This window comes from Scylla paramamosain, chromosome 2 (genome assembly GCF_035594125.1).
Source record: "Scylla paramamosain isolate STU-SP2022 chromosome 2, ASM3559412v1, whole genome shotgun sequence".
Taxonomy (NCBI): Eukaryota; Metazoa; Arthropoda; class Malacostraca; order Decapoda; family Portunidae; genus Scylla; species Scylla paramamosain.
This window is the reverse complement of record NC_087152.1, coordinates 4464413-4475000: the sequence shown is the minus strand read 5'-3', so window position 1 is coordinate 4475000 and position 10588 is coordinate 4464413. Positions and strand designations below refer to the sequence as shown.

The 10588-nt window shown below is 42.8% G+C and overlaps 1 protein-coding gene across 1 annotated transcript in view; it reads right to left on the bottom strand.

The window, feature by feature from the left end:
- LOC135108749 (uncharacterized) overlaps positions 1–10588 on the bottom strand; it is a 95606-nt gene that overhangs the window by 61203 nt on the left and 23815 nt on the right.

Genomic DNA, 10588 nt, shown 5'->3' with positions numbered 1-10588 from the left:
ATTACCTGTGTGTGTGTGTGCCAGAGAGAGAGAGAGAGAGAGAGAGAGAGAGAGAGAGAGAGAGAGAGAGAGAGAGAGAGAGAGAGAGAGAGAGAGAGAGAGAGAGAGAGAGAGAGAGAGAGAGAGAGAGAGAGAGAGAGAGAGAGAGAGAGAGAGAGAGAGAGAGAGAGAGAGAGAGAGAGAGAGAGAGAGAGAGAGAGGAAGGCATGGTGGAGGAGGGAAAGCCAAAGGTGTTATCTTTTAAAGCTCCGGTGTTCTGTTCATAGTGCGGAAGGTCATGAGAGAGAGAGAGAGAGAGAGAGAGAGAGAGAGAGAGAGAGAGAGAGAGAGAGAGAGAGAGAGAGAGAGAGAGAGAGAGAGAGAGAGAGAGAGAGAGAGAGAGAGAGAGAGAGAGAGACTACAAATTAAGAGACATGTTTAAAAAGAAATAAAAGAAAGTTAAGTCTAAGAATAAAAATAAAGATGTACAAAAAAAAAGAGAAAGAAGGAAGGAATAGAATAAGGAAGGAAGAAAAGGAAAATAAATAAGGAAGAAAAGCACATTTAACCCAAACAATCCTTCCTTTCTCCCCCTTCCTTCATCTTCTTCTCCTCCTCCTCCTCCTCCTCTGTTTATCCAACTTCATCCTTTGTTTTCTTCTATCTTTCACCCTCCGTCCTCTTTTTCCACGTGTTATTACTCCTCTTTCTTCTTTTCTTTCCTTCTTCTTCTCATCCTCCTCCTCTTTTCTTTTTTCGTTCTTTTTTGCTTTTTATTTCTTCTTTATTTTTTCTTTTTCTTTTCTCCTTTTTTTCTTTTCTTTCTTTTCTCTTTTCCTTTTTTTTCTCTCTTTCTTCTTCTTCTTCTTCTTCTTCTTCTTCTTCTTCTTCTTCTTCTTCTTCTTCTTCTTCTTCTACATTACCTTCCCCATTCTCCTCTGTTGGGTAATTATTCACACCCTCATTCTTTACTTACCATTGTTTCATTCCTCCTCCTCCTCCTCCTCCTCCTCCTCCTCCTCCTCCTCCTCCTCCTCCTCCTCCTCCTCCTCCTCCTCCTCCTCCTCCTCCTCATGCTCCTCCATCACTCTATCCTCCTCCTTCATCATCCTCTCGTCTTTAAAATAACGGTGAGCGACTGTCGAGGAGGGAGTGGGAGCTTGCCAAAAATAAGCAAAAAAGTTAAATAATAAAAAAAATAACAATAACTTCCATTAGGCGTGTGCAAAGAGCAGCCTGAGATAAAAAAAAAAAAAAAATACATTAAAAAGTTTCGGCAGGTTTACGATGAAACGACAGCTGACTGCAGACATTTTTTGATAGAGAGAGAGAGAGAGAGAGAGAGAGAGAGAGAGAGAGAGAGAGAGAGAGAGAGAGAGAGAGAGAGAGAGAGAGAGAGAGAGAGAGAGAGAGAGAGTAGCTTAGAGGTATTGTGTTAAAGGAAGATAAGGTTTTAATGTAATGACAAAAATAAAACACGAAGAAGATGAGGAAGAAGAAGAAGAAAAAGAAGAAAATAAGGAAGGAAGGAAGGAAGGAAGGAAGGAAGGAAGGAAGGAAGGAAGGAAGGAAGGAAGGAAGGAAGGAAGGAAGGAAGGGAAGGGAAGGGAAAGAAAGAAAAAGAAAGAAAAGAAAGGAACGACGAAAGAATGAAAGAGAAAAAAACAAATACAGGAAGGAAAGAAAAGAAAAAAATGAAAAACTAAAAAAAATGGAAAAATAAAAAGAAAAGAAAAAGAAAAGAACAAAAAAAAGAAACTTAAGAAAGAAGGAATACAACAAGAAAACATAAAAAAGAAAAAGATACAAAAAAATAAATAAAAATAGACCCTCCCCCTTCAGTACACCCCGCTTTCTCCCCCAGCCACTTGATGCCCCTCACCCAAGCACGTAATAGCCACTTCACATACACAGTCCGTTTCAGCCTGGTATCCGCCGCTATCCATTTGTCCTAAGCCACTCCACTTCGGCTATTTTTTTCCTTCCTGCGTTTAAGCTTCCACCATCCACTCAACCTCCATCCTCCCGACCTTCTCTTCTTTCTTCCTTCCTTCCTTCCTTCCTTCGTTCCTTCCTTCCTTCCACCCACCACCCATCCTGTCACGTTCCCTTGTCTCTTTCTCTTCATTTCTTCATTATTTTCTCTCATACTACCAAACTCACTTTTCTTTCACTTCTCTCTCTCTCTCTCTCTCTCTCTCTCTCTCTCTCTCTCTCTCTCTCTCTCTCTCTCTCTCTCTCTCTCTCTCTCTCTCTCTCTCTCTCTTCCCACTTCATTACACAAGTTAAAAGTAATTTCATACTCTTATCTTTTTTCTTTCTACACAATTTTCTCTTCTAATTTTTAGCCCGAGAGTGGAAACGCTGGGTCCATGCGAACCCAGGCATGGCTTGTTATGTGAACTTTTTTTTTTTTTTGGTAAAAGATTAAAAAAAAATCATATATAATTGACCTTTCATACAAACCGAATCATTTATCGTTTATGGAAGCCTAAAAAGGATATATTTTCATACTAATACTGCTGTAGGTAAAAGATAATAATTTGTATTTTTTTTTTTTTTAATTTTCAATCGTGGGTTCAATTGGACACACGGTTACCATAATCGTGAGGCTAAAATAACGTTACCTGTCAAGGGTTAAGTATGTACAAAGGACTCTAATATCTTCTTTCTCTAAACTGTTCCTTCCTTGCATTTAAATTTCACAAGTCTTTGTTTTTTACGTGTTTTTTTTTTTTTATCTCTCTTTTTTTATACTCTTTTTTTTCTGTCTTCTGTGAGCTCTAACGTTCTTTCTTTAAATTATTCATAGTCTTCCACTTTTCCTGTTTTCTTTTTTACCCTCCCTTTTTTTCTCTTCTTTATTTATTTTTTTCTGTCTCCTGAGCTCTAGATCCTTTCTTCTTTAAATCGTTCCCTCTTAAAACTACTCTATTGTCTTCTTGCTTTTTTTTTTAAAGATAACAGGCTTTTTTCTTTATGTTATTCTCTTTACAATGGTCTACTTTTATTTTTCTTTAAACTCTTCTTTCCTACAACTTATCCTTCTTTCTAAACTATTCCTTTTTTTTTGTCCTCTTGCTTTCAAACACAACATTCTTTTTCTCTCTTAAATCATTCACTTTACAATGATTAAGTGTTATCTTCTTCCAACCGTTCATTTGTAAAGCCTATCGTTCTCTCTAAACCTCTCAATTGTTCTCTTGCTTTTAAACATCACATTTTTTATCACTCTCTTAAATCATTCTCTTTACAATCATCCAGCGTAATTTTCCTTTAAACTCTTCGTTCTTACAGCTCCCCGTTCTCTCTTTCCAAAATTCTCAGTGCTCCTACTTTTTAAAACGCTACTCACAAACACACACGCTTTAAAATTCCTCCAGCAGGTTATTTAGTATATCATGTAATGCCTGTACCTGCTAAAGTCTATATAAACGTCTCTTATGTTTTCCTTGCTTCGTTATCGTCAAGAGTGTGCAGGCGAGGAGGCAACACACCAATATTGACCCGCTGCAAGCTAAGGGTCGGATGCCAAGGGTGCGTGCCACTGACCGGGAGAGAAACAAGAGCTCGGGCGAGATAAGTGGCTGGAAATTGTCTTCACCGATAATGAGTTAATGAGTCTGTGATATGAAGGTTGTTAGGATGGAGGAGAGGGTAGGGTGGGAGGAATGGAAGGAAGGAAGAGTGGGAGGGAGGGTGGATGGAGAAGTGGAGGAGGTGAGGAGAGGTGGAAGGGAGCGTGAGAGGCTGGAAGGATGGGAGAGAGAGGAGCAGGTGGAGAGTGGGGAGGTGGAGGAGGAGCTGGAAGAGGAGAGGACAGGAGAAGGGAGGAAAGGAAAGAGAAGGAAAGAAAAAGAAAAAAGAGAAGGAGGAGGAGGAGGAGAAGACGAAGATGTTGTAGTAGACTCAAAATGGCATCTCTGGGCAACGAGTAATGGGCGGCACGTTAGTCACCCAACACGATAAAGACGCCCTTAACTGACCTTCACTTCCACCCACCTTCTTCTCCCCCTCATTATTCTTCCCTCTCCTCCTTCCCTCCTTCCTTCACCTGCTCCTGTCACCTCACTCCACCACTCCGTCCCTCCAGTTCCCCCAGCCTGCCATCTCATCTGTCTCCTTCGTTTGCCTCCCCAAGTTGCCTTTAGACCTATCAGATTCAACGCCACCAACACTTGCTCTCTCTCTCTCTCTCTCTCATCACTCGCTGACTGCACTGCCCGTCAAATATGTCACACTGATATCAGACCGACAGTTACAATACCAGTACTGCTTTATTATCATTGCCCCTTTTAAGTGCCATGAGGGGACAGAAATGAAAGTGCTGCAGAAGAGGAGTCGTGAAAGCACCTCATGAAAACAACTTATTCAAATAGAAACTACAGCAAGTCTGTCCCCCCTAAAAAGGAAACAGAAAACGTGAAAGTTACAGTGACATGCATTTCCAGCGCCACAAAGCCACGCACCCCGGGGAATAACAAGAATGGAAATTGAATGTTTATCAGCCTAATAACAATAATAATAAACTGCCATGAACGAAGGAAAGAAAACTGAGAAGCTTTCCTTGCACTCATGAACACCTGAGATCGTTAAAGTGTTAAAGATATATAAAAAAGATATCATGAAAAAATAAACAAACAAAAAAAATAAACAAATAAATAAATAAACCAATCAAACAGTAACAAGCACGTCTAAACTGCCTTCAAACACTGCACCCTTCCTTCATTTAATGGCAATGCTAGTAGTGGTGGTGGTGGTGGTGGTGGTGGTGGTGAAAAAATGTTACGGGGAGGAAGAGTTGGTAATAATAAGTTAGGGAGACTCAAAGGTGGTGGTGGTGGTGGTGGCGGCCTCTGAGCCCCTCCCCCCGCCTCATCACCCCCGTTCAAAGGTGCAGCCGGGAGCGGTTCTGTTACGCGGAAATAATTGCAGGATGGCAATAAGATGATGCCGCGGTAATAGTTTTTTTTTTTCGTTTTCCTTCTTACTTTTACTTTCTTCCTTTATTGCGTTTTCTGTTATGCGTGCCAGCTTTATTGTTGCGGCTTTCCTCTCTTCTTTTATTAAGGTTTTCTTTCCTTGGCGTGGCGGTTTTGTGATGTTGTGTGACGAGGGCTTGTCTTATGTATAACTGAAGTGAAATGTAGTGAAAAAAATCAACAAACTAGAAAAAAATAAATAAGTAAAACAGCAAAAATAATAACAAAATATCACGAGAGAGCATAATGATGTCACTTTTCTTTACGCGCCATTATTTTCACATGTAATCGGAGAAATACTTGAAGAAAAAGAGTAGAAACCACAGAATGACAGCAAAATACACACACACTCCAAGGAAGAAGCCACATGAAGGCGGTGCGGCTGCAGACCCTGAGCCAGGAGCCAGGAAGCAGTGCCGGCGGATCATTGACGACCGCCAGCCGCTGCCAGTCGAGGCACGGCCACCCACAGGCACACGCTGGTGGGAGCAGCATAGTTCTGCTCCTGCTGCCCGATCTGCTGGGGTTGGCAGACAGCAGGGCACTGGTCATTTGCATTCAGAAGACGTGTATCTGACAGCGCACCCTTTAGAAGACAGTGCAACGACTCACTGTTAAGGTGGGCCAGACATGTTGCTGGCTGGCGTGACTTTGACCCCCGGGCAGCTTGGGGAACAGCCTCGCCCCGAGCCAAGGCTGTGAGGCGCCACTCTGCCAGGCACGGCCACCGCCTCTCCTGTGATTGTTGTCTACGTGCTGGTCGTGGCGTGGCTCAGCGGGGCAGGGTACATGTCATGATGCATAACGGTAATTTCATAACCAAGAGTTCTGGATCAATTGCGTTGCGGTACACTGTAGAATAACACTAACATATATTTAGTGAAGTAAGTCTGACGTCACCATTCTTATTCACCAACAGATTTCTCTCGGTCTCTGATCCCCATAACAAGTGCCCTCAAGTTTCAGACCGTAAAAATTGCACTTCCTAAAAATCTCGAGGAAAAATTCTGCAGAGCCAAAATGTTTAGCAATTAATTTTCTCTCATATTTCAAGCAACCAACGCGATTCTGTGACTTTCTCTCGTAATACATACACATACAAAATTAAGAAATAAAGAAGGATTCCCCATGTATTTCTGGAAACACCAGTCTCTTATTGGGAAGAATACTACGAACACCCCAGCACCGCAATCCGTTCTGCCTTTCAATCGCCTTTCACGACACGGCGGGAATACGAAGGAATACAATCTTCTCTATCTGGTGCATAACAAAAAAACAGGATCTGATATTGAGAAAGTAATGAAGAGAACGGTGAAAAGGAGGAATACGATGATAGCTAGAGCGAGGAGGAGGAGGAAGAGAAGACCAAGAAGAAAGAGAGAAACAAGTCTAATTTAATAAGGTTAAGGAGAAATATGAAGACGATGGCGACGAGAACGATAACGAAGAGGAGGAGGAGGAGGAGGAGAAAGGGAGAGAAGAGGAAAATAAATGAGAGAACCTAAAGTCTAATTCGATGAGGTTATTTATTTATTTTTTTTTATATTTTCTTTTACTGTCACAAGCTCTTTATTAAATTGTTACTGGAATATTTCCAATCTCAGATCCTCTTTTCCTACAGGCAGGACATAAGAGGCTTTCAGTGTGTGTGTGTGTGTGTGTGTGTGTGTGTGTGTGTGTGTGTGTGTGTGTGTGTGTGTGTGTGTGTGTGTGTGTGTGTGTGTGTGTGTGTGTGTGTGTGTGTGTGTGTTCTCGCGAATGGACGATAAGTTACACGGGCCACGCTTTCCGTCATGTGTTTGTATGTGCTAAGTTTGTCCACCCGCTGTTTAGGCCACAGCCACACCTAACCATCTGGCTCTCTCTCTCTCTCTCTCTCTCTCTCTCTCTCTCTCTCTCTCTCTCTCTCTCTCTCTCTCTCTCTCTCTCTGCTGTGTCCCTCCATTCCACCTTCAACTTCTCTCTTTTTTTTTATTTTCTTCCTCATTTCCTCCTCACAATCCATGGTCACCTCTCTCTCTCTCTCTCTCTCTCTCTCTCTCTCTCTCTCTCTCTCTCTCTCTCTCTCTCTCTCTCTCTACCCTCCTATTTCATCTAACCTCTGTCCTCTCTACCCTTCCCCCCCCTCTCTCTCTCTCTCCACTCACGCCTCTAATCCCTGACGTAGAACACTCAGCCTTCACAGTCTTAACACGGCTTACTCTCCCCTCACCTCTCACTCTGGAGCCTCAGTGCCTGTATAACGACCATCCGGCTCTTCCCTCGACACAAAAATACCCCAGGACTACAAAGCAATTACCTTCGAGAAAGCCAAGTCATCTCGTATGCTGCTCTCAAAAAAAAAAAAAAAAAAGTAAGTGGAAAAGTTAAAAAAAGTGAACGAACTAGTTAATTTTTTTTTTTTTTAGTTCCTGGGAGAGTCGAATGCTTCCTTCCTTCCTTCCTTTATTCCTTCCTTCCTAATTAAAATCGTAGTGAACTGTCATTGTTAGCAGGTGCAGTTTTCTTTTTTTTTTCTTTTTTATCATAGAAAATGTACTATTGAAAGATTGGGAAAGGATTGGACGTTCTTTCGTCTCCTTGTCTCTCTCCTTTGTCTCTTTCTAAGAATTCGACAGAGTAGAGATTTAATTATCCTTCTCTCTCTCTCTCTCTCTCTCTCTCTCTCTCTCTCTCTCTCTCTCTCTCTCTCTCTCTCTCTCTCTCTCTCTCTCTCCTTCTTCTCTTTACTTTGCATAATAAATTTTCTCCTTCCTCCTTTTTCTTCCTGTATTCTATTTAATTAATTCATAGACACCTGCCGAAACGATAATTACTCCCAGTGAGGTCTAAAGCACTGTTCAGGGGGTGCTGTGAACTTATCATTAAACCCAGCTGTGACCTCACTGAACGTTCCCTTTGTGTCTCACAACACAAGGGGGTAGTCACAGCCTGCCCTCTAAAGACAACTCTCTTCCTCCACACAAAACTACAAGCACCTAATAACACACACACCCTTCACTCAAAAAATTTTAAAATCATGGCGACTCCTACACCAGCCTCGGAGTCCCCCATCTGGGGAGGGGACCATAAATGTCCCCAGGTCGGACTGCCTTTCCGTCGACGGACCGTAAGTGTCTTGACACCCCCCTCAACTTTTTCTTCATTAACTTCTGCAACATTCGCGGTCTAAGATCTAATTTTCAATCTGTAGAACACCACCTCTCCTCTTCTAAACCTCATCTTCTTTTCCTCACTGAAACTCAGGTGTCTGAGGGCAACTGACAATAGCCCCTTTTCTGTTCCCTCCTACTTTCTCTATCCTCATTTTCGATCCAAAGCTGGATGCTGCGTTTATGTGCGCAATGACTTAACCTGCTCTCGTGCCCACGCTCTTGAATCTTCCGAGTTTTCCACCATCTGGCTTCGACTACAGAGTCATTCTCATACTAAATTTATCTGTGCTGTATACCTCTCTCCTAACTCCTCTGACTATAAGAAATTCTTTGACTACTTAACTTCCAAAGTGGAGCACATTCTGACCCTCTTCCCTTTTGCAGAGATCTCCATTCTTGGAGACTTCAATGTTCACCACCAGCTTTGGCTTTCCTCTCCCTTCACTGACCATCCTGGTGAACTAGCCTACAACTTTGCTATCCTCCATGACCTAGAGCAATTGGTGCAACACCCTACTCGTATTCCTGACCGTCTTGGAGATACGCCCAACATTCTTGACCTTTTCCTGACCTCTAATCCTTCTGCTTATGCTGTCACCCTTTCTTCTCCGTTGGGCTCCTCCGATCACAATCTCATATCTTTATCTTGTCCTATCACTCCAATCCCTCCTCAGGATCCCCCTAAGCGAAGGTGCCTCTGGCGTTTTGCCTCTGCTAGTTGGGGGGACCTGAGGCGGTATTTTGCTGATTTTCCTTGGAATGACTACTGCTTCCGTGTCAGAGACCCGTCTTTGTGTGCTGAGCGCATAACAGAGGTGATAGTGTCTGGCATGGAGGCGTACATTCCTCACTCTTTTTCCTCGTCCTAAACCTTCTAAACCTTGGTTTAACACAGCTTGTTCTCGTGCTATACATGATAGAGAGGTGGCCCACAAAAGGTACTTAAGCCTTCCTTCACCAGAATCTCATGCACTTTATATTTCTGCCCGGAACCATGCCAAGTCTGTTCTCCAACTAGCCAAAAACTCCTTCATTAACAGAAAATGTCAAAACCTTTCAAGATCTAACTCCCCTCGTGATTTCTGGCATCTAGCCAAATATATCTCCAATAACTTTGCTTCTTCTTCTTTCCCTCCTCTACTTCAACCAGATGGCACCACTGCTATCACATCTATTTCTAAAGCTGAACTCTTTGCTCAAACCTTTGCTAAAAACTCTACCTTGGATGATTCTGGGCTTGTTCCTCCCTCTCCTCCACCCTCTGACTACTTCATGCCTCGTATTAAAATTCTTCGTAATGATGTTTTCCATGCCCTCGCTGGCCTAAACCCTCAGAAGGCTTATGGACCTGATGGGGTCCCTCCTATTGTTCTCCGAAACTGTGCCTCCGTGCTTGCACCTTGCCTAGTCAAACTCTTTCAGCTCTGTCTGTCAACATCTACCTTTCCTTCTTGCTGGAAGTTTGCCTACATTCAACCTGTTCCTAAAAAGGGTGACCGCTCTAATCCCTCAAACTACCGTCCTATTGCTTTAATTTCCTGCTTATCTAAAGTTTTTGAATCTATCCTCAACAGGAAGATTCTTAAACATCTATCACTTCACAACCTTCTATCTGATCGCCAGTATGGGTTCCGTCAAGGACGCTCTACTGGTGATCTTCTTCTGGCTTTCCTTACTGAGTCTTGGTCATCCTCTTTTAGAGACTTTGGTGAAACTTTTGCTGTTGCCTTGGACATATCAAAAGCCTTTGATAGAGTCTGGCACAAAGCTTTGATTTCCAAACTACCCTCCTACGGTTTCTATCCTTCTCTCTGTAACTTCATCTCAAGTTTCCTTTCTGACCGTTCTATTGCTGCTGTGGTAGACGGTCACTGTTCTCTCTCCTAAATCTATTAACTCTATTCCTCAGGGTTCTGTCCTGTCACCCACTCTCTTCTTATTATTCATTAATGATCTTCTAAACCAAACTTCTTGTCCTATCCACTCCCTATGCTGATGATACCACCCTGCACTTTTCCACGTCTTTTCATAGACGTCCAACCCTTCAGGAGGTAAACATATCACGCAGGAAGCCACAGAACGCCTGACTTCTGATCTTTCTAAAATTTCTGATTGGGGCAGAGCAAACTTGGTATTGTTCAATGCCTCAAAAACTCAATTCCTCCATCTATCAACTCGACACAATCTTCCAGACAACTATCCCCTCTTCTTCAATGACACTCAACTGTCCCCCTCTTCTACATTGAACATCCTCGGTCTGTCCTTTACTTATAATCTGAACTGGAAACTTCACATCTCATCTCTAGCTAAAACGGCTTCTATGAAGTTAGGTGTTCTGAGACGTCTCCGCCAGTTTTTCTCACCCCCCCCAGCTGCTAACTCTGTACAAGGGGCCTTATCCGTCCATGTATGGAGTATGCTTCACATGTCTGGGGGGGTTCCACTTCATACTGCTGTTCTAGACAGGGTGGA